This window comes from Heloderma suspectum, chromosome 2, assembly GCF_057233095.1.
Source record: "Heloderma suspectum isolate Gila_16-S chromosome 2, 16-S_ref, whole genome shotgun sequence".
Taxonomy (NCBI): Eukaryota; Metazoa; Chordata; class Lepidosauria; order Squamata; family Helodermatidae; genus Heloderma; species Heloderma suspectum.
In genome coordinates, this window is record NC_139459.1 from 143748539 (window position 1) to 143776478 (window position 27940).

The following is a 27940-nucleotide window of genomic DNA, read 5'->3' on the forward strand; positions in this document are numbered from 1 at the left end:
GGTCAGCATTAATGGAAATGAAAGGGAGCTGTATAAGAACATTATCTAGACCCATTTCAGTCTGGCATTAGGCTGGGGTTTGGTGCTGAAACAGAGAGAGAGAGACAAGGGGTGTGTGACCCTGTTGATTTTCCTTGATCTTTCAGTGGCTATTGATACCACTGACCATGGTATCTTGCTGGGTCAGGTCTGTGGGTTCAGTTGGGAGACATGGTTCCACTCTTACCTGCAGGGTAACTTTCAGAAAGTTATATTGGGGAATTTCTGCTTGAACCCACAGCACTTGAGATGTTCAATTCCATTGGGTTCCAGTTTACCCACGACTATTTTTAACATCTCTATAAAGCCACTGGGTGAGGTCATCTGGAGATATGGAGTGAGGTGCCATCAGTATGCAGATGACACCCAGCTTTATTTCTCTTTGTAGGAGAAATAATTTGGTTCAAAAATCTGATTGGCACATTTAAACTTAAATGACATTGTCCCTGGTAATCTGGCTCCTACAGCCCTGTCTATTGTGGGGAAATTATTATTTGGTTGGTTCACCCTCAGACTCAGACAGCACAGTTACTATTGCCTGAAACTGCCTTACCTTGCTTCATGGGTTAAAAAAAATATTCACAATTTTTACTGAACGTTTACATTACAACCACACACATTAATACCTTGCTTCATGTTAAGGCCACCTCAGGAGTTACAATAAACACGAAAGATATGCCACATGCTGTATATCAGTTCCCAACACAGCTCTGTGATGCTTGTGGTATTTACTGTCTCACCCACAATGTGCATCTGTCTGTCTCTTCACCTGTAAACCAAGGCTGTGCCCCCCGCCATAGAAAGGGGTGCAAGCAGCAAGGAAAGAGTGGGTGGCAGAGAGATGAAATCTCAGCAGTGCCTGGAGCTCTGTGGATTTCCGCTGTGTTACCTAAGGCTGGGATTCATAGAAAGCAACCAACGAAGTGTGGGTGAGAAACCACAGCAACCCCTCCCTCATTCATCCAAAGAGGAGAAATCACTGAAATTCAGCATCATCATGAGATGCATTTATTTACACTAGCAACTGGGACAAGTGGATAGCACTATGGAGAGCCATGGCAGCCAGCACATCTGGATTTGATGCCTCACTCCTCCTGGCTGGGCAATGAAGACTCATTCACTTTACCTAGTTTTGCCACACAGCTTTCTCATGGCCTCCATATAAGATATGAGACCTTGTGCACTCTTGTATGCAAAGATATGAGAATTCCTTGGACGAGCAATCCTCAAAGAGCATTAGTAGGAGCCAAAGCTGCTGTTCGGTTTTGGAGGAAAGCTCCTGTTGGTGCCAATTGGAGCCTTATTCCCAATTGCAGCTGGGGCAGCGGGGGTGGGGGGATTTTTATCATGACCATGGCTGGAGGAAAAAGGATGAAATGCCCTCTCCATTCCTGACAGGGTCTCCAATCCTGACTGGGGCTCCCATGTCTGCTATTAAAAAAAAAATAAAATGGTAGTAATGCATTTAACATAATATGTAGTTTGGCTCTAAAGGTACGGATTGGAGTGAATGGGAGCTTTTTTTCCAATGCAAATTGTAGCTGCAGGAGGCCCAATCTAGATCGGGACTACACCAAGGGGAAAATAATTAAAGTCCCCCTAAACACCCCCCCCAAACACACACCAGGATCCCTATCCAGATCGGGGGGGCAGTTAAGCCAGCAGATTGTGAATGAAAAAGCTTGTACTCAACAGCAAAGAATGCTGTTGGAATTAACATCATGTGTAGCCCTTAGTTTGTGCATGGATAGGGTCATCATATGGTTTAGTCATTAGATGGTACTGGACTTAGTTGTATCTGGGTTGGAATGAGGAGGTTCTTAGAAGACACGTATCAGCAATTTGTTTCAGTTTGTTTATGACCAGAATTTACCCCGTTCACACTTCCCGAATCCGAATGTGAACATGAGTGCAGTTGTGGTCAAAGCTCGTACATTCCCAAGGGCACAATGCTATTCATGGGGGAATGTGCTAAAAAAATGCATTCATTGAGATATTACACATAAAAAAGTGTGCACAAACACACTTTAATCAATGAGAGAAGATTGTGTACTTTTGAATGCACATACAAGCACGCACCCAAGTACATGATTTTCACACAAAAAGCTCACAATCTGATAGGGACATGAGTGATTTCTTTGAGGTGGAACTCGGAGAAGCTCAACAAACTCAAGTGTTGCTGATTTTCCCATGTGATGGGTGCACACAGCTTGCCTGCACCCCCTGTGCGGCAAACAGCCACTCCCAGGGGAACATGCCCACAGCTTGAGCCTGAATACAGCTCACCACCACTCTCATATTCTTCTAACAGGGTGTTGCTTGCTCCCAAGCTGTCTCCCATATCAGACAGCATGCGTAGCCCTGGTGACAGTTGTCCTGGGTTGAAGGTACTGTTGCTGAATGCCAGGTCTGTGAATGGGAAAACAACAGCCATCCAGGACTTGATCCTGGGTGGGCGTGCCCACCTGGCCAATATTATGGAGACCTGGTTGGATGAAACTGGGGAAGTAAATCTGTCCCAGCTGTGCCCACCTCGGTTCTCTGTGTTGCAGCAGGCAAGACCTGGGGGGCAGGCAGGCAGAGGCACAGTAATCTATCATGATCCTTTTCCCCTGTCCAGGTGCTCCATCCCCAAGTCTTCCAGTTTTGAGTGGGTGTATCTGAAGGTGGGTGTTCGGGATAGAATAGGGATTCTCTTGGTGTGCTGCCTGCCCCATTGCTCAACAGTCTCCCTTTTTGAGCTAGGCCCCATCTACATGAGCCATTTGCCCCAGTGCCACTTCGAAGGGAAGATCTTTGCGACAGATGGCGCAGCCCCTGCTTCGCAGCCCAGTCGTGGTTTTCATAGAGAAATCCGGGTTTTCTCAGAGTCCATTTGCTGCGAAGTTTCCACTTGCTTCGGGCTCCCTGCAGGGGCTGAGCTGCCTGTCCCTCCCTCGGATTGCAATCCCAGCGTCGTTAGAGATGCCCCTCCTCCTGCGCAGCTCCGCAGTCGCAGAGGCATGAAGAAGCGGGCTGGCGGAAGGGAAACTGGCCTGGGGGGGGGGCAGAGGGGCAAACATGTCTACTGGGAAGTAGCTCCACGCCGCTGCCTCTCTCACTTTAGATATTGTGCTTGAGAGTGGGGACATTCAGTGACAAAGGAGCGCAGCTGAGAAACGCTGGATGCCTGTGGATTCGAAGCTGCGCAGTTGAGAAAGGGCGGTTGCCAGGGCAGATGATTTTCATAAACATGTAGTCAGAAGCACTTCATTGAGCCTGTGTTTGCAGGGGGTGGGGGAGCCTGTTGACTGGGCAGTTAAGAGACTACGTCCTACTCCCTCCCTCCTTCTCCCCAGCTCTGAGCTCTCTGCTCTCAGTGTGGGCTCAGTCACTAGAGGCAACGCCTGCCTGCCTGACAAATGTGTATGTGGGGTTTGTTATGAATGTCTACTCGCAAGCAAGTCCTACATGCTAGTCACACACCCTCCTCCCAGCTCTGCCTTCTCTGCTCTTCCCAGCTTGGGAAGCCCACTTTAACCCTCCCATCCACCGCCCCAGTTATTAATTTGCAGTGCTAATACTAAGCACCTCCTACTGGGCAAGCTGTCATACCCCAACTGGAGGAGTCCTTCTCAGAGGAGGAGCTAGAGGCCCCAGAAGCCCAGGATACCTCGGATCAGGGACTTCCACCAGACCCACAGGAGCCTGAACCCTTGGGATAAGTAGCTGCTGGGCCATCCAGGTCAGGAGGGAGGGACTCTGCCTCTGAGGCAGAAGCTAAGCCACCCCCTGATCCCTGGGAGCATCGTCCCTCAAGAGACAGGCTAGCAGGGCTCCTGTGCGAAGGAGTGCTCGCCTCCAGAAGAGGTCTCCTCAAGAGAAAGGGACTCCTCAGGAGTAGGCTCTGGGAAGGGAACTCTGATTGCCACAGCTGAGCTCTGGGTGGGGTCTGGCTGGCTTTGGGCTTAAAAGCCTTTACTGAAAACTTAGCCAGCGTTGGAACAACTTGGTCCTTGCAGCCTCCACTGTGTGTCTTCCCTCCTGAAGGGTGCCCTGTGTCTGATGCTCTGGTTCCTGACTTTTTGGACTGCTCAATGACCCTGCTTCTGGACTGAGTAAGGTACCTGACTGCTTTACTGTGTTTGACCTCTTGCTCATTATATTGACTACTCCTGCTGCTGCCTTTTCCTTGTTGCCTGACTGACTGCCGGTGTTCTGACGTCTGCCTGGATTTTGATCACTCCTGCCTTAGCTTAAAACTTCTTGGATTGAAACCTGTGTGCTTGACCATTTGCCTGACAACTTGACTATTGCCTCACTCCCTGTACTAGCTTGAAAACAGCCAAGACTTGCTCTAGAGCAGGACCCAAACAATGACATTGGTGCCATGTAGATGCAGCCCTAGCTGAGGTGGTCTCAGGTGCTGGAGTCTCCATGGTTTGTTGTGCTGGAGGACTTCAACATCCACACTGAGGCCACCTTGTTGGGAATGGCTCAGGACTTCATAGCTTCCATGGCAACCATAGGTCTGTCCCAATTAGTATCTAGCCCCACTCATTCAGTAGGGCACACTTTGGATCTGGTTTTCTGTGTAGGGTGAGATGATGGTGATCTGGGGGGTGGAGGAACTTTCTATAGTTCTGCTGTCATGGATAGATCACTAACTTGTGGGGTTTAGACTTGCTAGAACTCAGAGCCTGCAGGGTTGGGGGCTGATTAAGATGGTACACCCCAGCGGACTGATGGATCTGGATGGTTTTCTGATGGCTCTTGGGGATTTTCCAGTTACCTTGGCAGGCAATTCTGTCTTAGTCTCTGGAATGGAGAAATGGCCTGGGGATTGATAGGATTGCTCCTGAGCATCCTGTCCCATGGAATGGAGCCAAATAAGCCCCCTGGTTTTCCAGGGTGCTATGGACAATGAAATGAGTGGGATGTTGACTAGAGCAGAAAACCTGGAAGAAGTCCGATTGAACATGGGCTAGAGCTCATTTGAAAGTCTACTCTGTGGCAATGAGGGTGGTGAAAAAAATTGTGCTTCACTCCCACTACTGAGTCTGCTCAGAGTTGTCCAGTGGAGCTTTTTCCAGGTGGTCAGAGGCCTGTTATACTCTGGCCTGCAAGAAGAAGAGTTGGACCACTTGATAACCTGCTGTGACCAATTTGTGCAACACTTTGCGGATAAAAACGATCGTATCCATTCTGACTTGGATGCTACAGGTCCAGTGGATGTAATTTTGGCTCCTGCTTGTCCAGTTATAATGGATACTTTTCCATTTCTACAGCCCAAGAATGTGGACAGGATCATTGGCGGGGTGAGGACTTGTGTGCTGGACCCTTGCTCTTCCTGGCTTATAAAAGCAGTGCGGGGGACTGACTGAGTGGATAAGGGCAGTGATGAATGACTCTTTATGGCACGGTGTGATTCCATCTTGCCTAAAGGAGGCAGTAGTAAGACCTTTGTTTAAAAAAACAACTACTACCTCCCTGAACCCTACCATATTGAATAATTTCCGGCCGATCTCTAATATTCCATTCTTGGGCAAGGTGCTGGAGTGTGTGGTGGCTTCTCAGCTACAGGGATTTCTGGATGAGAGGGGTTATCTAGATACATTTCAATCTGGCTTCAGGCCTGGTTATGGGACAGAGAGTGCTTTGATTGCTTTGGTAGATGATATATGCTGGGAAGAGGGGGTGTGTGTACCTGTTCGCTGGACCTTGCAGCAGCTTTCGATAACATTGATCATAGTATCCTTCTGAGGCATCTATCTGAGTTGGGAATGGGAGGTACTTTTATATGGCGGCTCCAGTCCTTCTTGGAGGCGTAATCTCAGAAGGTGCTGCTGGGGATTCCTGTTTGACCCCATTGCCATTGGCCTGTGGCAAGCCTTAGGGTTCAATCTTGTTGCCCATGGTATTTACTATACATGAAACCACTGGGAGAGATTGTACAGAGTTTGAGGGGTTGTTATTACCAGTATGCTGATGACACCAACTCTAGCTCTTTCCATCTAAATCCAAGGAAGCTGTTCTGGTTCTAAACTGGTGCCTGATGTCAGTAATGGATTAAATGAGGGCACAAATTGAAGTTTAATCCAGTGCTTTTTGTCATTTGAAAAGCAGATCAGGGAATAGGAATTCAACCTGTGCTGGATGGGATGACGCTTCCCCTGAAGACTCAAGCTTGCAGTTTGGGTGTATTCTTGGTCTTGGCCCAGGTCTTGGTGGTGGTGGCAGCGAGGAGTGTGTTTGCACAACTGAAGTTAATGTGCCAATTGCACCTGTTCCTAGAGACATCTGATCTCGCCACAGTCACACATGCCTTAGTTAAATCCTGTCTGGTCTCTACGTGGTGCTGCCTTCAAAACTGTTCAGAAACTGGGCAGTAAAACAGGAAGTATGCTATTCTGAAGGCTTGAAACAGTGCAGCTCCAATTTTCCCAATAGTAGAAAGTGGCTACAGATTCTCAGGGGGTAAATGCTTGTGAACGGGAAGTAGTGCTAAGTAGGAAGAAGCCTGTGTTCAAAAAGGGAATGGGGGCGGTGGCCCCACCCCTTGACCAGATCACTGCCAGGTCACAGAAATAGTCACACCCAGGACTTAATGCTGGGGACAAGGCACACTGGAGCAGAACTGCTCAGCAGCTGCGTTTAAGAAAAACAACATACTAAAATGACTTTCCGAAAATGTGCCTTTTCCAGAGGGAAGCTGCGGGGTGGCTGCGGACTGGTGACGGCATCATCTGTCTCGATTGACCCTGATGTGCTCTCCCTCCATATTAAATCAGCCACGTAGATTGACTCTTGGTCTTAGTCAGCAACATCCACAACCTAAACCTCCAGTCCAAATTAAGAGAGATTGTTTATTAAAGAAAAGATATATATTAAAAAAACACACAAGGAAGGGAAGCAGAAATACTTAAAAGGAAACGAATATAAACATGATTTCTTGCATCTGTTTGTTCTTGTTGAAGAAAGGCGATACAGTTCTTGTCTGTCTGCCAGACTGGTGCGTCCTCTGGCCTTCCATGGAAGTTTTTATTTTAGATAGATGCAGGCTCCTTTCCTCCTCTGGTATTGCTGCTGGGGAGCATGGAGTGGAGTGAAAAAAGCATAGGGTGTTTGTGTATCCGCATGCACGCATGAATGTTTTCCCCAAGAAAGCAGGACGGAGGTCGAGAAGATGCCAGGGAAAGGGTGCATCCTTTTAAATTAGGTTAGCTGTGAGGGAGCTGGGGATGAAATGGTGGTTCAGCTATTAAATAAGGATGGCAAAATAATAACAGATGACAAAGAAAAGGCAGAGGTGCTCAATTCCTACTTTGGCTCAGTCTTCTCCCAAAAGAGGGTCTATGACCCCCCTGGCAAAAGCGAAGTGTAGGCTGAAGGGGCAGGATTGCAGCTGGAGATCAATAGGCATATGGTCAAGGAACACCTAATTACTTTGAATGAGTTCAAATCTCCAGGGCCAGATGAACTGCATCCTAGAGTAATAAAGGAACTGGCAGAAGAACTCTCAGAACCACTATCTATTCTCTTTGAGAAATCATGGAGGACAGGGGAAGTGCCAGATGACTGGAGGAGGGCTAACGTTGTCCCTGTCTTCAAAAAGGGTAAAAAGGAGGAGCCTGGGAACTACAGACCAGTCAGTCTGACATCAATCCCTGGGAAAATTCTGGAGCAGAAGATAAAGCAATCCATCTGGAAGCACCTTGAATACAATGCAGTGATTACTCGAAGCCAGCATGGATTTGTCAAGAACAAGTCCTGCCAGACGAATCTGATCTCACGTTTTGATCAAGTAACCTCCCTTGTGGACTCTGGGAATGCTGTAGATACAATATACCTCGACTTCAGCAAAGCTTTCGACAAAGTGCCCCATGATATCCTGATGAGCAAAGTAGCTCAAAGTGGGCTAGATGAAACAACGATCCGGTGGATCCACAGTTGGCTACAGAATCGGACTCAAAGAGTGCTTATCAATGGGACCTTCTCAAACTGGGGACAGGTAACGAGTGGGGCACCACAGAGCTCAGTCCTGGACCCAGTGCTCTTCAACATTTTTATTAATGACTTGGAGGAGCAGGGGCAGGGAATGCTGATCAAATGTGCAGATGACACAAAACTGGGCAGGATAGCTAATACTTTGGAAGACAGAAACAAAATTCAAAGTGATCTTGACAGACTGGAGAGCTGGGCAGAAAACAACAGAATGACATTTAATAGGGATAAATGCCAAGTTCTGCACCTAGGAAAAAGAAATCAAACACACAGCTACAAGATGGGGGATACATGGCTCAACAACACTACAAGCGAGAAGGATCTTGAAATTGTTGTCGATCACAAGCTGAATGTGAGCCAACAATGTGATATGGCTGCAAAAAAGGCAAATGCTATTTGGGGCTGCATTAATAGAAGCATAGCTTCCAAATCCCGGGAAGTACTAGTTCCCCTCTACTCAGCACTGGTTAGGCCTCATCTGGAGTACTGTATCCAGTTCTGGGCACCACACTTTAAGAAGGATGCAGAGAAACTGGAGAGGGTTCAGAGGAGGGCAACAAAGATGATCAGGGGACTGGAAACAAAGCCCTATGAAGAGAGACTGAAAGAACTGGGCATGTTTAGCCTTGAGAATAGAAGACTGAGGGGAGATATGTAGCACTCTTCAAGTACTTGAAAGGTTGTCACAGAGAGGAAGGCCAGGATCTCTTCTTGATCATGCCAGAGTGCAGGACACGGAATAATGGGCTCAAGTTACAGGAAGCCAGATTCTGGCTGGAAATCAGGACAAACGTATTGCTCTAACAGTCAGGACGACAATGGAACCATTTAACTAGGGAGGTGGTGGGCTCTCCCACACTGGAGGCATTCAAGACGAGGCTGGACAGCCATCTGTCAGGGATGCTCTGACTTGGATTCCTGCATTGAGCAGGGGGTTGGACTCGATGGCCTTGTAGGCCCCTTTCAACCCTACTATTCTTTGATTCTGTGATATGCCTGAGGTTGCTGCGGTCTGAGGTGAGGAGAAAACTCAGTGGAACACAGTAGCTGTGCTCCTCCAGGGCCCTTTCTTGATGTGAAGTGACTTAAGGGACAATCCTATGCATGTTTAGATAGACACCCCCCCACACACACACACATAACTCCTAGCATTCCCCAGCCAGCCATGCTGGCTGGGGAATGCTGGGAAGTGTAGGCCTTCTTCTGTATGAAGATGCATAGGACTGCACCCTTGTTGCCCTGATGTGAAGAAGAAAGGGAGTGCAGGTGAAGGCTAAGACTGGAATCTCCCTCTCCCACATATGAGACTTCTGAATTAAAACAATTTTGACTCTTTGAAATGATGGTTTAAGTTTGATTACCTGGCAGCGCCAGCTTTTAATAACAGCCTGCACCTCTTTGTCTCTCCTGCCCCTTTCTTTCTCTTCATGTTAATTTGCCCTTTCTCTGTTTCCCTCCTCCTTTTCCTTTCTATGCTATTCATTTGCCATTAGTTCCTGGAAATATTTATAGGTTATGGTGGATGAAATGGAGTATTTTTACATTGTTGTACATCTGTAAAAATGAAACACAGTAACAATACCAATAATTTAAAAACCTCTATGGGCCCTTCTGAAGTACAGTTGATCTGGTGCTCAGAGATTTATTAGCAAGCTGAATTACCTAACCCCCAAACCTGGAGGGGCTAAAACCCTGTATAATCTGGGATAGATTCTCTGGGCTTCATTACACGGAGCTTTTATCCTGCCATTGAGATGGCTCCTTCACAGAAATTTGCGGGCTTTTTACATGACACTGTGACCCTCCTGCACTAAATGCCGTTTGTTCCGTTTTTAAATAGCTCATTATCTGCGATCTATGAAATTACCCCGTTGTGTTCTGCTTCAGTTTCCTCCATGAAAAGAGTTAAAGCGGAGAGAAGACATGTGAGATTAATGGAAGACTCAGATATGGGGATGGGGGGGCAGGGAGTGTATGTAAAGGGTGTCAGTGGTGACCCTGCATTTAAAATGGAAGCAGAAAGTCCCGTTTTAAATGCAGGATTTTAGGCTGGTGTAGAAATGCTCCCTATCAGAATGAATCACCTTTATACAAAGGTAAGTGTTCAAAAATATGCATGATCTTTTCTTTCACTTATCCTCTTTACTATAGTTATGTAGCTGTTTGGCCTACTCCAGCAGCTTAGCCAGGCAGGTTATTTTTCAGAAATGACAGTGATCCAGTTTAGGAACACAACAGATGCTTTATTGGTTCTTCTTTTGGAACACAAACTAGGCCTCCCTTCTTGAAATTCCACCCCCCACACACACATAGGCCTTCTTACTTCCAGAACCTTCTTTGGCTTTCTAGGCCCACCTTTGTACAGACAGCTGTCCTACTAGGGGCTGCTCTTAAAAATATATGAAGCATAAACTGACTTTGTTACACTATTTACAAAAATAGAATATTACCTCTATAAAAAGTAATATAAAAATGAATCACACCGTGAACCCCAATATCCCTCACTCTGTATTATGCCCCACTGGTGCAAAACTTAGGGACAAGCAGTTTGTCCCAGAAAGCATGAAAATGTAAAAAGTATGGGTCTCTTTGCCCTCTCCTTCCTTCTTTTTTTTAATCAAAAGTTACATCCCTTTTCTGAAATGGGGAATATGCTTTCCCAGGCTCTCGGGCACCAATTAACAAACCAATGTGGCCCTGCCATTTTCCCACTGTGTCCAGCTTTAGAAGGATATTTTGAGAAAAAAAGGAGAGGGCAAATGGGGAAACACAGTGGTTCGTCATGATACTAATTTCGCTTCCATGTAAGCAAACTTCCGTTTGCAGAAACAAGGTTATCAACTATATTAAATGGAATCGACGTGGCACACAAGACATTTGTGCTGTTCTTTTTGTGTGCGTTTTGAGGGAGGGGAGGGATGGGAAGGAGTAACTAGAAATGTTGAGTGGCTTTCTGAACATGACTGATGTTTTCAGTCTCAATATTGTGAATGTAAGAGGAAGGGTTGTTTCCCCTTCTTCCCTCAGTTGTTGATGGTTGTAGTTCAGTTAACACCTGGTGAGGAATTCATGCAGACAGAAAAGAAAGAGGAGAAACAGAAACACAGAGAAAAAGAGGTAAAGACACAATTTCACTGTTTTAGAAACCTGTCCTTTAATTCACCAATAACAGGATATTTTTGGTTGTCTTACTTGATAATCTGCCACATTTACGCTACCCCCAACTTGCCGTTATGTGAGTTATTTTCTGGGGATCTGAATAAGTACCCAGATTATAGGAGATTATTGTTTATAGAAGATAATTATATTTTAGACATATCACTTTCTCTGTAGGATATTTTTTGCTCTCTGATGCTAGCACAGTTTGAATGGCTTTTGTATTAGTTTGTCAATGAGGTGCCTAACTTTTGCTGCATTTGGGAGGTTAATTTTCACCTTTTAAATTAAAACATATTTCTTTTCCTCCAGTTTCGCTAGTCTCCAGTTCTTTTCAGGGAGCACATGGAAGAGGAGTGGGGAAATTGTTCCTCTTATTTATTTGAAGAATTTTTACCCTGCCCTTCATCCAAAAACGGCTCCCAGAGCAGCTTACAAAAATCAATAAGAAGACAGTCTGTGTCTTCAGCCTTGCAATCTAAAAGACATGGCACACAAGGAAAGGGGATTGAGAGGGAGGAGGAAAAAAACGTGATGAGGATGTTTGCTTCAGTTACCAGTCAAATGGAAATATAACTATTGGGGATCTGATTGTATTCCTCTTAAGAATCACTTTTTCACTGCCTCTGTTATTCTTCTTGGCTGACATATTCTTTGGTGGCCTGTCCCAATTTTCTTTCTTCTCTTCTGCCATTTCTCTTCTCCTTTCGTTTCTGTCCATGAGTAGAAGCTTAATCTGCTTCTTCTCCCCTCCCCGTAGGGCAAGATAGTTCCTTTTGGTTGCAGACGAGGCAGGGAGGGGTCACCCCTGGGAGCTGGATGGCCAGCTCACCAAGCAGTTTCTGCTTCTCCCATCCCCTCAGGGCAAGATGGTTGTGTTTGTTGTGTCGACTCCCACCTTCCACACATTCATCAGAAGGCTTTCTCCGCACAACTGGGGAACTTTGCAAAAAGCAGGTTCCCTGATCATGTGTACAGAGCCAATGCATGGACACTTGCACCCACTGTAGGCTCTATTCAGACCCCTAGATGAACACGTGTGGAGGCTGGGAATGGAGACAGCAGACATCTTGTTGATTCCCCCCTGCAAATTAATTGAACATCTGTACACAGCCACTCGCTCTCCTCATTTCTGTTCTAGATTTTTCTTTGTATCCATCTAGGGTTTTTTTTCTAGCTTTGCTTTTTCTGAATGGCTCATTTCTGTATACAATATCTGCTTCCTTTTATTATTCATTTCACGTAATCATTTTCTTGATGTGTCTATCTCCTGCAAGACAACCTTATCCCTGAAAAGTCTAACTCAAATTTCTCAGGGCATTTGTTTCCACTTGTTTTGAATATTGCTTTAATCATCAGCCAGGGAATCACTACTTCAGCTCATTCGCATGTCCTTCATTCACAAGGGAAGGTTTCTCCCATGTTATGATCCCCCCAAAATCCATTCTAGCTAGTAGAAGATTAGCCTGAAATTCCACAGCCCTGACAAGTACACAGGGGCCACCTAGGGCATTTTGGTGCCTGCAGTAGAAAATCCAAATGATATCCCCGCACAATGCACCAGTTAACATTGGAGCACCATCCACCACAAAGTTCTCCTATGCAGGCCACACTGAAGTGTGTGTGTAGGGGGAACAGACCGTGCAAGGACATCTTGTTCTTATTCAACTCCTAATTTTTGTGGGATTTATACAGGAAAATCTCTCGTGGATCCACTATGTTACTGTCTCATTCTGCTGCTCTTAAAGGCACCCAAAATCTGCCGCTTCAGATGGTCTCTGAGCCTTACCTCATGCTATACCCAACTCCATAAACAAGTAACATCAAAAGTGAATTAAGGCCGAAGCATGACTGAAAATCTACCTTTCTGCACATACCTTAATTGAATTAAAAACTGGATTCTGGCATATATGAAACTTCATTAGTCATCACAAGAAAACTTTAAAAATGCATATTTCAAAATGCTCTCAAACGGCAACATCCATCGGTGACGCCAATGGGAGCTTCTTCTCCTAAGGCAAAATCCCCCCAATTTCCCTTGCCCTCCCTAATTTTTTTTTTTTACCAACAATTGAATTTATTATGGAAATTTTAGAAAACCAACAGGAGAGCCTATATTCTTCTTTTTAAAAGGTGCAGATGCTATTATTTTGGGATGGTGCTGCAGTGGAATCTGCCTACAATTCCTTATAGTACATGCAATTGATGGTATAACTGAGAAAGGAATATTATGACTTTTGTGAAGTGTAATACGTGGCATACATATTTTTAAGAAGGGGCATGTTATATTGCTCATATGTATAAAGGCGGTACTTTAAAATGCCAGTTTGTTCAACGATGGGCTGGACACTTGGATTCGGTAACATTCATACCGAATATTACATTCATACCAAATATTCATACCGAATATATGAATGTAACTGAATGTTATACATTCAGGTGAAGAATTCATTCTTTCCACACTCAAATTAATCAGTGCATCTCCCCCCTGTGAAAATTTTTCCCATTGAAAAACTGAGCTTTTGGATTGCTCAAACAGATCAGTAGTCCTTCCTTTCCCTTTCTTACTGAAATTGTGCAAAACATACTGGTTAGAAATGCAAAATAATACTGTTTTCAACAACACTTTTGAAGCTGCCAAGAAAGCATGTGAATCTGCTGACCATGAAGCACCATCAAAACGTCTTCATAAACTCCCTTGGACTTAAGGAAAGCTGATTTTAATAAACTCAGAGCACTGATAAACAGGATTCTGTGGCGGGGAAACTCAACAAGAAGAGGAACTCAAGTGGTGGGGGGGATGCTTATAAAATTTGCAGATGGCACAAAATTGGGTGGGATAGCTAATATCTTAAAAGACAGACACAAAATTCAAAACCATCTTGATAGATTAGAAGACTGGGCAGAAAATAACAGAATGAAATTTAACAGACAAGGGCAAAGTTCTGCATCTAGGAAAAAGAAATAAAATATACAAGTATAAGATGGGGGATACCTGGCTTGGCAGTAGTATGTATAAAAAGGGTCTTGGAGTTGTAGTAAATTGCAAGCTGAATATGAGTCAGCAGTGTGATGTTGCTGCAAAGAAGGCAAATGCAATTTTAGGTTGCATCAATAGGAGTATAGTTTCAAAATCTAGGGAAGTGATAATTCCACTCTACTCTGCACTGGTCAAACCTCACCTCGAATACTGTGTCCAATTCTGGACACCACCCTATAAGAAGGATTCAGATAAATTAGAATGAGTTCAGAGAAGGGCAAGAAAGATGATCAGGGGACTGGAAATTAAGTAGTACAAGGAAAGATTGAAGGAACGGGGTATGTTTAGCCTTAATACTGAGCGGGGATACTTTTCAAGTACCTAAAGGTTATCACACAGAAGAGAGCCGCAATCTGTTCTCTGTCATCAAAGACTATAGGACACAAAATAACAGGTTTAAGTTACAGGAAATCAGATTTCAGTTGAACTTCAGAAAAAACTACCTAATGGTCTGAGCACTCAAGACCAAGGAACCAACTGCCTAGGGAGGTGGTGGGCTCTCCGTCACTGGAGGTATTCAAGCAAAGACTGGGCAGCCATCCGTCAGGGATGATTTAAACTGGATTCCTGGACTCAGCAGGGTGTACGACTCAATGGCCTAAAAGCCCTTTTCCAGTTCTATGATAAGAATGTTCCTGTTGTAGCGTATTCTTGATATTCTTATTTCTTTTTTTAACCTTTTTTTTTAACTTTTACAGATCTTGGCACGAATTGCTCAAGGTGCTTAATTTTTTGAATGTTTATGCATTGAAGTAAGGCTGCAAAAATATGGGTCAAGTAAAAACAGTTTACAATTTTGTCCTCAAAAGGCCTGCTGATCAGATAAATTGCCCCCCCTTTTGGTGGCCCCCACAAAATGTTTAGGCTTGCTACGGGCCTGACAGGAGAAGGGTTTTTTTGTTGGGTTAAACCTCCCTCTTCCAAAAACTGCAGTCCCAATGAAAATTAGGGGCTACTTAAAACGTTAAAACCCAGACTTAGCTGCGCACTACATATTTAATGTAGCATATACTTCGATGCTCAACAGAAGTCCTGTATAAGACCTGATGGATTTGTGGGTCCTAAACTATATGTGCAAGTTGAGCCACAAAAGCAGAAGCAAGAAGGAACAGCATAATAAAACAAAGAAAATTGAGGGTTTTACTACACAAGGCATTTATCATGTGCTCATCATTCCCTAGTCACGATTGTTTATGGGTTCTTTACACAACGTCATGACCCTCTGGTTTCATTTCTGTGTCCAACCAGTATTTTTGGGGTTCTTTTAGAGCAGGAAAAATGTGGCATTTAATTGTAAAAGTGAAGGAAAGTGCAATTTCCTCTTCTGTATTTGTGCTATTCTGCTATACTACAGCAAGCCTATAGCTAGCCTAAAAGTTCAGTGGGAGGGGGATGCCAAAAAGTAGGGGGCAGTTTATCTAGTCTGCAAGCCTTTAAAGACAAAATTGTAAACTGATTTATTTAATCTTTATTTTTGTGGCCATACTGCAATTTATGAACATTCAGAATTTTTCACTAAGCAACTTCAACGATTGTTATGGTTCCTGCCACCAATTAACAAAAAAGGTGAAAAAACCCAAGAATAACCCACTAGTATGTAGAATATCAAGAATAAGCTACAACAGGAGTATTCCTGTCATAAAATCATAGAGCTGGAAGGGGCCATTTAGGCCACTGAGTCTAACTCCCTGCTCAGCACAGGAATCCAGTTTAAAGCATCCCTGACGGATGGCTGCCCAGTCTTTGGTTGAATACCTCCAGTGACAGAGAGTCCACCACCTCCCTGGGCAGTTGGTTCCATGACTGCTCTGACTGTTAGGAAGTTTTTCCTGATGTTCAGCCAAAATCTGCTTTCTTGTAACTTAAGCCCTTTATTTCATGTTGAAGGCCAGGTCTGTGAATGGGAAAACAGCCAACCAGGACTTGATCCTGCGTGGGCGTGGCCACCTGGCCGGTATTACAGAGACCAGGTTGGATGAGACTGGGGAAGTAAATCTGTCCCAGCTGTGCCCACCTGGGTTCTCTGTGTTGCAGCAGGCAAGACCTGGGGGGTGGGGAGGCAGAGGCACAGTAATCTACCATGATTCTTTCCCCCGTCCAGGTGCCCCATCCCCAAGTCTTCCAGTTTTGACTGTGTGTTTCTGAAGGTGGGTGTTTGGGACAGAATAGCAATTCTCTTGGTGTACCGCCCGCCCCGCTGCTCAACAGTCACCCTTCTTGAGCTAGCCAAGGTGGTCTCGGGCTTGGTGCTGGAGTCTCTACGGCTTGTTGTGCTAGAAGACTTCAAATACATGCTGAGGCCACCTTGCTGGGAATGGTTCAGGACTTCATGGCTTCCATGGCAACCATGGGTCTGTCTCAATTATTTTATGGCCTCACTCATTCAGCAGGGCACACTTTGGATCTGGTTTTCTGTGTAGGGTAGGTTGATGGTGATCTGAGGGTAGAGTAGGGATGTATAGATTTTGTGAAATCCGTTCTGTCTGTGTTTCACAGATTGCCAGGTGCCTTTTGTTCTGTCGTCCGCTCATTGATGGAATTGGATTTTTCCAATTTCCTTAATTCGCGCAAATGCTTCTGAAAATGCGCTAATCTCCCCAAAATGCACAAATCCCACCGAATTCACATGTTCATGCTTTAGCCTATGGGGAAAATGTGCATTTTCAGCCTGTTTTTTTTATTTTATGTATTTTTCTATGACTAAATATGCATAAAATTCCAGAAAGTAAAAAAATGGTCTGTATGTCCATGGAATGCGTGCGACTCAGGAAAAGCCAATCTGTTGTGAAATCCATGAGTCAAATTCATAGAAATCCAAATGAATTTGATTCCCTTGTGGATTTGTCTGACAGCCCTAGGCTGGAGGAACTTTCTGCAGTTCCATTGTCACGGACAGATCACTACTTTAGAAATCATCTGCACGCCCTCGTAAATTCCTTGTATGAGGCAGGGCAATTGTTTTTATTTATTTTTTATTATTGCATTTATATCCCACCTTTTTTCCTCTTGCAAGGCACCCAAGGCGGCTTACATTATCCCCCTCCTCTCCATTTTATCCTCACAACAACAACAACCCTGTGAGGTGGGTTGGGCTGAGAGTCTGTGACTGCCCCAAAGTCACCCAGTGAGCTTCCATGGCCAAGTGGGGACTAGAACCCGGGTCTCCCAGCTCCCAGTCCAACACTCTAGCCACTACACCACACTGGCTCATACCTACACCACACTGGCTCACACAGAATTGCACAATACAGGCTTATTATGGAAGCATCATATATCTCAATGCTTTGTCAAAAGGTGTGCTTTTACTCTCTTGAGTTTTCAGCAAATGCTCTTGGTATTCTTTGGAGCCATTGGAAAAACATTCTATAGACAGAGGAGTATATGGTATATATTGTGGACCTGAAGTTGTAGATGATAGGCCTCGTTATCTGTTGGATTATGCTACCCATAAATGCGTACGTTCTTTATTCAGTTCCCTATTGACTCAGGGTCTAATCTGCAAAAAGTTTATGTGCAAATAAAGACAGGTTGGTTGAGTAAAACGTCTTTTGTACTGGCAGCAGAAAGAAGACTATACACACAAGGGGACTGAAGGTAAAGAAAAACATGTTTGATAAGAGTGGAGATGTAGCACAGGGGTGGGCAATATGGTGCCTGTGGGCACCAGTCTGCCCTCAGACACCTTTCCTGGCTCCTGCTGAGGTACCCTACCCATGCTGTTTTTTCCTTTGTTTAAAATAACAAATTTTCTTACTGGTAATAGGGATCACTTCACAGCAAAGCAAGGGCCTCTAGCTGTTCCCATCTTCTTTCCCCATGAATGTTTTTGGGCCACACCTAGGGCTCAGAGACATTCTCAGGAAATAAAGATGGCAGGTGGTTGCAGGCCAGTGCTTTCATCTGCTGCACACCCATTTTGTGACTCTGCCCAGGACAGTTTCTCAAATTACAAAATGTGCACATGGACCCCAAAAGATTGCCTACTCTTGATATAGCATTCTGGGGCATGGTGGGAAATTAAAATGGCAGCTCCCAGACACCTGGTGCAGCTTGCAGTGCTGCTACTTGCCACTCCTGCCAAGTGAGCCCACCAGGGCCCACCAACAGAGGAGGGGGCTCACCAGAAAGCACTTTGCCCAGGGCCTGTTTGAACCCCATGGGGGTAGCATGCAAAATATAGCACTCTCCCCGCATGCAGTCTGTAGTGCTACAGTCTAGAAATCTACTACCTCAATCTACCACTTAATTCTGCATAAAGTGTAGACTTGCTCTCCTATTTAGAACCTCAGGATAGTGCCAAAACGGCAAACAAATGCCTACTTGTGGCCCTATTCATGGCATTACATTAAGGCTGCTTCACATAGGCCTGTCCATCCAGCAAGAGACACCCAGTCAGCCTTCTGTATGTGTTGCTGATGCAGCTCCACACCTGGGTGCACATCACCATCCATGTTGTAATTCTAACTTGAGCCCTGTGGAAGGTCTAAAATGCATCTTGTGATGTGACCAGAGATGTGTGTCTGCCTGTATCTTACTCCACTAGCATTGTAAAAAAAAAGCTTGACCCTTAGCTCTTCACCTTGAGATTTAATTTACCCCCCTCCCGATACTGTAAAAGAAGGCTGAAACCTTGAATCTTAAAATCAAATCCTGACACCAGGCAAATCCAGAGGTCACCCACTGCTACACCTGACTAATTGCCCACAAAATATAGCCACACCAGAGCCACAGTGTTTCCTAACAGGCTACAACTGCTGCATTGGGGTGGGGGAGGAATGAGTATAAAATATGCACATCCTTTTTTGTGAACCCCACGTGAGTGTTTTACCACATGCACCTCCTTTGAGAACCTACTACCAGTTATCACTTTCCTCTGTGTGCATGTGTACACGCAGTAGATAGCTGCATGATTTTATACACATGATGATGTACAAAGGTGTACACTTTTTTCCTTTTACTGATATATACCTGTTCTGCAAGAAGTCATATATCAACAGGCCTCAGATCAGAACTTCAGGAAAGACTGTTGTTTAGAGCTGCAAGGGGAAGGAGTGAAAGGAAGGAAGGAATCTGGAAAGCTGGGAAGGAGCTGGGAAACTGAAGAATTTCGCTTCTTCAGTGAAGAATTTCTGTATTATGAGCAGAACAAGTGTGTTTCAGAGGTGTTCATAGCTCATTGTGGCCACAATTTAAAAGATGAAGAAGCTGTAACTAGTAACTCCAGTGGCATATGTGCACTACAAACTTTAATTGATTTATATCACTTCGGGTGCTTCCAGATGAGGCTTTTATTGTGCAATCGCCCTGCTTTGTTGACAACATTTTAGGGAGGGTGGGCAGATATCATTGTCTTCCACTTGTAACCCTCCCATGTTTTCCCACCACTTCTATCTTTTATCGTACCACGAAAAAATATCTTAAGAAGGGAAAGATGGAATAACTGCACAATGTCTCCCCAAAAGTGCCCTGGGAATGAGGGTGCAGAGTATTCTTCAGTAAAGGTCCTAAGACCACCCCTGCCCCCCACCCTGCAAAGGAAGTACTAGTGTTGCACAAATTATGCTTAAGTTTGTTCCCTCTAGGAGGGGTATGCCAATATCTCCTTAGAGACACGCAGAACTCTGAGATTCAGTCCAACGCAGTTTTGTTTGGCAGGAGATAAACAGCGCTGTTCGGGTGGATTCTCGCGGCTAACGCCACAAAGGAGAACCACACCCTAGATGTTTTTGGTACAGCTTATATACATTCAGTATAATGACCTCATTAGCTATGCGGGGTGGGCCACATAATATTCATGAACTTCATTAAGCATGCATAGTTGACATGTCTCTATGGCTGACCTGGCCTTGCAAGCTGGGCAGGAAGCGATCTAGCTGGAACTGGTTCTAACCAGCTAGAGGAGTGGCGGCTACTCGAGTGTGGGGGGCTCCTCTGGCTGTACCTGATATGAAACAGACCATTACTGTTGGTGTTGGTATCTTCCTCTGGGACTTTCCACTGTAGGAGGCTACCTCAGATGGCTGCCAATACTTTAAGATGGTGCCTCTTTGGTTCTAACAATCCTCCCTTAAATGCCTTTCATCGAGCATTAAACACGTTAGTCAGCCATCTCGACTTTATCATAAAGCAAAAGCATTTGTTTTGATAAGGCAGCTTCAGTTAATCTTTGGGACAGACCCCTAGCGCAGGGGATGATGCAACAGCCAAATAGTACCAAACTCCCACTACAAGCGAAATAAGGATAGAGGCTGCCAAATGTTCCCATTTACCAAACCATTTTTCCAGCCAGACGGTTAAGGGGTTGTTAACTCCTGAATTCTCAGCTAATTCTTCAGATAAGGTGGTGAGGCCTTGCAATGCCTTCATTACCATGCCGTCAGGGGCGGTGTTGTTGGGGATGAAGGTGCAGCATCTCCCGCCTAACATAATGCATACTCCTCCTTTTTCTGCTAACATCATGTCAAGAACACACCGATTTTCCCAGGCCATTTGGCTAGTGGCGTCTAATTGTTCAGCCAATCACTTTATAGCATCTTGGGTATAGTTTATAAACCTTTGCTGATTATAATTTTGTTCAGTCGTTCAGTCGTGTCCGACTCTTCGTGACCCCATGGACCATAGCACGCCAGGCCTTCCTGTCCTGCGCTCTCTCCCGGAGCGTGCCCAAGTCCATATTCATTGCATCGGTGATGCTGTCTAGCCATCTCATCCTCTGCCGTCCCCTTCTCCTTTTGCCTTCAGTCTTTCCCAGCATCAGGGTCTTTTCCAGGGAGTTTTCTCTTCGCGTTAGGTGGCCAAAATATTGGAGCTTCAGCTTCATTATCTGTCCTTCCAATGAGCTGTCAGGGTTGATTTCCTTTAGGATTGACTGATTTGACCTCCTTGCAGTCCAGGGGACTCGTAAGAGTCTTCTCGTAATTAATCCAATCTACATTTTGTTAATGGTTGCCCACCAAAACAGAGTAGATTCGAATCCCGCGGCTATCTGGTTTCGCCCTTCAAACTCATCAGGGACTCCTCTTGGCACTCCTATTGAATCTATATTTATTCGATTGTCAAAAGGGGTCGCACTTCGCCTTCGGCGGGAACAGGCAGGCTGCTGGGGTGGGTGGAAAGCAATGGAAAAGGGGACCGCAAGCTGAACCAGCCCGCAGATCCCAGACCAATTTGAGGGAAGGGTTTCAAAGAGCTCCAGGCCTCCGCAATACCACCAGAGGTCGGCTCGGGGAACAGGCACAGAGTTATTATGGAATGTTGTGGTGTTGAGGCACGTTGAGAGATTGCCCAGAGGGGTACTATCTTGCTCTAGGGACTGGTAGATGCATCCGGTGTGGTTCCATCCCTCCATGGACGACACAGGGGGTAGGACACAACCTTTTACTTTGAGGGGGGGGGTAGAGTTTATTGAGGTCTTGGCAACTCTCGTCACCCCACACATTGGGGTGTTGAAACAGATGGATCATGCAAGTAAGGAGGGAAGGCTGGTCCCATCCTAAGGAAAAGGTAATACCTTGGCGACGGATCTTCTGGCCGCGCATACAAAACAATCGGATTTGTTTAAGGACTTGGCTGTGTATTTTACCCACTCTAGCCATAAATTATCAGTTTCCTTTATCATTGGGACCCCTAACCGGGCTTTCTAGGGGTGGTCTTTTATTTCTGGGATTTGCACTAAGGGTGGCTTGGGAGGGGCTTTTGTAGTTAATCTGGCCTGTTGTATGACTTGCTTGATGGTTTTATGGACCCATGGCAGGCTCCACTGATCTAATCCCCACTGTCCTCCCTTAGTGAGGCAGACCTTGGTCCCTAGTGGCAACTGGCTTTTCTGGCTGCCAGTGTAGTAGGTGTAAGGTTTAATCAGTTGTACCTCAAAAACCCTTTTTCCTAGGCAGGTGATGGACTTCATGGATTTATAATCTGCCCCTAAAGAAGTTCTGAAAACTGTTTGGCCATTTTCTTGACAACAAGATTGCCTCGCTCCCACTACTCCATTGGAAAGTAGTGCTAAGACCCACAGCCACTTCATTTTCAGCAAAAAAGTCCCTTCAGCCCCTCAAGAGCCTGATAGTCCCATGCTGTCTCTAAATCTTGCCCTGTACCTCCCCGAGCATCCGGGGTCAGGTAGGGCAGAGCGTTGTTGCTTGTGGACACCGGGTCTCCTTGGGGACAGGATGCAGAGGTTTGGTCTGGATACTTTTTTATCCTAGTATGATGAGTCCACCTATCCCACCCCAGAAGTTTTACCGCTGTGTAGCTAGTTAGGGCCACAGTATAGGGTCAGTCCCACCTGGCAGTCAGGGGCTCCTTTTTCCACTTTTTGACCAGTACTTGGTCTCCGGAGCGGAAAGGGTGGATGGTCTGGTCAAGCGGCAAAGACTGGAACTCTGCAGCGTGGCGGTGTAACTGAAACAAAACAGACTGCAAACCAGTAACATGGTCCCACAACATTTGCTTTCCCGCTTCCCAAGTGGCTCCTTCGCATTGTCCCAGGGGCAGAACTCAGGGTGGCCGCCCAAACATGAGCTTGAAAGGGGACAACTTAATCCCTTTGTGGGGTGTTTTCCGGATTTAAGTTAGGGGGAGGGGGAGGGCCTCAACCCATTTGAGGTGAGTTTCAGCACAGATCTTAACTAAAGTTTCCTTTAGGGTCCTATTCATTCGTTCGACTTGGCCAAAGCTTTGGGGCCGCCAGGGCGTGTGAAGGCCAGAGCCCAGGCGGTTCTCTGAGTAACTTGGGAGACAAAGTGGCTCCCCATATCAGATTCAATGGACTCGGGGAGAGAAAACCGAGGTATTATTTCATTGAGTAGGGCCTTAGCCACAGCTTGGGCTTGGCAGGTACGGGTTGGGAAACATTCAACCCATCCAGTGAGCTGATCAACAAACACAAGCATATACTTAAAACCTTTACATGGGGGCATCTCAGCAAAGTCAACTTGAAGCCTTTGGAATGGATAGTGAGCCCATGGTCTTCCTCCCATCGGGGCGGGAGGCTATTTCCCTTTGCTGTGCGTTTTTAGGCAAACAGGGCAGTGTGTGACTATTGTCTGTGCCTCCGCGTGCATGGCGGGCCCTAGGATGGTGCGTCTAGCTAAATCTACCATGGGTCCAGCTCCCATATGGCCCTGGGTATTGTGCAGGTCTTCCAAGATCTGCCTTAAAATTACTAAAGGGGTGTACACGATTCCATGGGGCAGGACCCACCACCCGTCTGGCCCCTTTTGCCCTCTGCAAATCTTGGCCTGTGTCTGTTCTTCCTCAGTATATTGGGGCTTTGTTACTGGTGCGGGCTTGGCCAGGCATATCCAGGTCATCCCATCCTCGGCAGCTTCTTTGGCTGCGATGTCAGCTTGGCGATCCTGCCGCTTTTGAGCGGGATCCTCAACCCGTCCATGTGCACAACTGCTAGTTCCTTGGGCAGCATCAGGGCTTCAAGGAGGGCTGTGATCAGATGTCCGTGGCCCATCTTGTGTCTGGAGGTGGTTATGAAACCTCGCTCTCTCCATAGCTTGTTGTGTGTGTGCACTGTCATAAATACATACTTGGAGTCAGTGTAAATGTTTGCCGGCTTTTTAAAGCTTCTGTCATTGTGACCATTTCAGTGGCCTGGGCTGAAAGGTGGGCTGGGAGTTCATATAGCCAGCAGTTTGAGCTGGATACCACAGCTGCTCCGGTGTGTCGACGCCCATTTTTCATGAAACTGGACCCATCAACGTAGAATTCTTCATCGGGGTCAGGCCAGGGAACGTCTTGCAGGTCTGGTCGAGCCAGGATTTCTTTGTTGAGGACCTCTAGGCAGTCATGGGTGGCTCCCTGGCCTGGCTCAGGCAAGAGGGTTGCTGGATTCAGAGTTGTGGAGGTTTTGAAGGTGAGATTTGGGGCAAACAGAAGGGCGATCTCATAGCGCGAATGCCAGGTGGGGTTGAGGTATTCCCCCCCAAGCCTAATATCTGGGGAACCCCATGGGGAGCAACCACTTCCATGTCTCCTCCTAAGGTTAGTTTTTCTGCCTCTTGAACGAGGAGGGTGCAGGCTGCAACAGCTTGTAAACAGGTAGGCCATGATCGAGCAACGGGGTCCAGCACTCTTGAGTAATATCCTACTGGGCGAAGGGAGGGCCCATACTCCTGGCAAAGCACACCTGCTGCCACCCCCCTTCGCTCATGCACAAAGAGGCGGAAGGCCTTGGCAGGGTTTGGGATCATCAAGGTCGGGGGAGACGTTAGGGACCGTTTAAGCTCTTGAAAGGCTTTTTCCATATCCCTGGTTCAAGCCCAATTGAGCGCCCCTTCTTTTGTCAAGGATTCATAGAGTGGCTTAGCCTTGCCACCATAGTCTGTAATCCATAAGCGACAGAATCTGGTGAGGCCCAGGAACGCCCGAAGTTCATGCGGGCAGCTCGGGCGGGGGGGTAGTCTTGAATGGCCTGTATTCGGCTATGACCAATGCAGCGCTGGCCCTTTGAGATTGTATAGCCTAAAAAGGTGACTTCAACTTTTACGAGTTGCGCCTTTTTGCCAGAGACTTTGTACCCGCAGGTGGCCAGCAAATTGAGCAATTCGTGGGTATATCGTTCACAGTCTTGCGGGGTCTTGGCAGCGATCTACAGGTCATCACAATACTGTAAGACCTGGCCTTTTTCGAGGCCCCCCTTCCAGGCGGCCAGGTCTCTTTGCAGTTGGGCCCCAAAAATCTCAGGAGCACATGTGAGCCCCTGAGGCACTACTGTCCACATTAGCTGGGTCTTGTGGTGGTCTTCCCATTCAAAGGGAAACAGGGGCTGGGCCATTTCGTGGAGGGGTATTGAGAAGAACACATCCTTCAAGTCTAAGACAGAAAAGCAGGTGCTGTTTGGAGGGATTTGGGTCAGGATCGTGTGGGGGTTCGGCACGACAGGATAGGGAGCTATATTTAATTTGTTGATAAAGTGTAAGTCTTGCACAAGCCTGAAATCTGGGGGCCCCAGTTTGGAGACCCCCATAATGGGGGTGTTATACGGGGAAGTTCCTTCATAGAGCCAGCTGCAAGCCTTGAATTTCTCAATGAGGGGTTTCAGGCCTTTCCGGGTAGCCAGTTTCATTGTGTACTGGCGGACCTTGACAGGGCCATGGCCAGGCTTTAGAGTAAAAACATCGGGGGCTGCAGTCTTTGCCCGGGCCCATTCTCCACCCAGGCACAGGGGTCTACACCCGGGAATCGTGACCACTCAGGACTCCCCTCAGGAGCCCTGACCATATAAGTCAACAAGGCCATCTGGTAATTGGACCCGTGTTGTTTGGGAATTCTAACTTCTATTTGGCCATTGCAAAAGCTTATTGCGGCCTATAATTTTGTCAAGATGTCTCTTCTCAGGAGGGCTACAGGGCACGCTATTCTCTGGAACTCTGCATTCAGTTGGATATATCTTCCCCTTTCTCCTTTGCTTTTCGCTTCCCTTCTTTCCTCAGTTACTTGTAAAGCCTCATCGGACAGCCAGTTTGCTTTCTTGCATTTCTTTTTCTTTGGGATGGATTGAGTTGCTGCCTCCTGAACAATGTTATGGACCTCCGTCCATAGTTCCTCAGGCACTCTGTCTATCAGGTCTAATCCTTTAAATTTATTTGTCACCTCCACTGTATATTCGTAAGGGATATGATTTAGGTCATACCTGAATGGTTTAGTGGTTTTCCCTACGTTCTTCAATTTCAGCCGAAATTTTGCAACAAAAAACTCATGATCTGAGCCACAGTCAGCTCCAGATCTTGTTTTTACTGACTGTATAGAGCTTCTCCATCTTTGACTGCAAAGGACATAATCAATCTGATTTCGATATTGACCATCTGGTGATGTCCATGTGTACAGTCGCCTCTTGTGCTGTTGGAAAAGAGTGTTTGCTATGATCAGCGTGTGCTCTTGGCAAAACTCTATTAGCCTTTGTCCTGCTTCATTTTGTACACCAAGGCCATGCTTGCCTGTTATCCCGGTGATTTTTTGACTTCCTACTTTAGCATTTCAATCCCCTATGATGAAAAGGACATTTTTTTTTTTTGGTGTTTGTTCTAGAAGGTGTTGTAGGTCTTCATAGAACCGATCAACCTCAGCTTCTTAGGCCTCAGTGGTTGGGGCATAGACTTGAATTACTGTGATGTTGAATGGTTTGCCTTGGATTCTCCATTTCTTCTAAGGGATTCTTGCCCACAGTAGTAGATATAATGGTCACCTGAATTAAATTCGCCCATGCTTGTCCATTTTAGTTCACTGATTCCCAAGATGTCGATGTTCAATCTTGCCATCTCATGTTTGACCACCTCCAGCTTACCTTGATTCACTGATCTTACATTCCAGGTTCCTAAACAATATTGTTCTTTACAGCATCGGATTTTCTTTTCACCACCAGACACATCCACAGCTGAGTGTCCTTTCGGCTTTGGCCCAGCCGCTTCACTCTTTCTGGCACTACTTGGAAATTCCCTCTGCTCTTCCCCAGTAGTATATTGGACACCTTCCGACCTGAGGGGCTCATCTTCCGGCATCATCTCTTTTAGCCTTGTGATACGTTCCATGGGGTTTTCTTGGCAGGAATACTGGAGTGGGTTGCCATTTCCTTCTCCAGCGGACCACATTTTGTCAGAACTCTCCTCCATGACCTGTCCGTCTTGGGTGGCCCTGCACGGCTTCACTGAATTACACAAGCCCCTTGGCCACAACAAGGCAGTGATCCCCCATTAATTAATTTTAGATCACAAAAATAATATTTTGTAAATATTTCCCAGTTACTATTTACCAAATATGGCTGCAATCCCAAGCGCATTTACTAGAGAATAAAAGCTATTGAACTCACTGGGACTTACCTCTGAGTAAAGAAGTAAAGAATCACTCTGGAACAGTTAGCAAAGAGTCTTGGTACTTTAAAGCTAAACAAATATATTTATGATGGCATAAGATTTTGTGGACTCAGATCTACTTAATCAGATGCACGAAGAGGTATCCTCAGTTGGCAGGCAGCTATTTTTGTCTAACCTCATGGTTTACATTTTTTTCCTCTACACCCATGTAGAGGACCCATACCTGCCCACTGAGGACAGCACTTCCTGCATTTGATGAAGTGGACTTGAGCCCACAAAAGCTTATGCCATAATACATTTGTTAGTCTTTAAGGTGCCACAAGACTCTTTGCAGGAAAAAACCCTAAAAACAAAAAATCCGAACAGCAACACACTAATACAACTACCATCTGGAATGTGTTAAGAATCAGTTTTAACAGCTGTGCTCTTAAGTTCCACTTAGTGCTCAGGAGTAAGTTCCACTTAGTCCAATGGGACTTACTCTCAAGTGGGCATAGACTTGCTGCCTCACCTTAGAATCACATTTTTTTACAGAAGCATTGCCTTCTTGCATGTAGAGTTGAGAAATGATGTCAATAAATATGTAAAGGCTAGGAAGATATCAAAGAGAAACTTTCTTGCTTCAGCATTCAAAATATATTGCAATGTTACATTTAAAAATTTTAGATCGTTACCACATATGGAAACACATACAGCATCAACAACAAGTTTCATTATCACTGTAAACCTTTCATTATGATTTCGCATCTATTCATAGTGTTAAGCCATCAGTTGCAATCTTTAGCTATCTTACATACACAAGGAAGTAGTAACAATGTAGCTTCTCTCAGGCATAAACTAAATAATTTTTTCCACAGTTCTTGTAAGCCTTCTGTTTGCTGTGATTTCCTGGAAATAT

The 27940-nt window shown here is 45.7% G+C and overlaps 1 protein-coding gene and 1 pseudogene across 3 annotated transcripts in view; one reads left to right on the top strand and one right to left on the bottom strand.

Moving 5' to 3' along the window:
* LOC146352896 (protein CFDP2 pseudogene) overlaps window positions 1–26831 on the bottom strand; it is a 1048348-nt pseudogene extending 1021517 nt beyond the window's left edge. Inside the window, exon 1 of the transcript XR_014787098.1 lies at window positions 26783–26831. The product of XR_014787098.1 is annotated as a protein CFDP2 pseudogene (transcript). The remainder of the gene's footprint in view (window positions 1–26782) is intronic.
* The window catches only part of CD4 (CD4 molecule), a 60907-nt gene continuing 44013 nt past the window's right edge, over window positions 11047–27940 (top strand). The window contains exon 1 of one of the 2 annotated variants that reach the window (XM_084835185.1): window positions 11047–11139. The gene's annotated coding sequence lies outside the window, so the exon portion shown is untranslated. The remainder of the gene's footprint in view (window positions 11140–27940) is intronic. The other variant, XR_014787888.1, reaches the window with a different exon arrangement.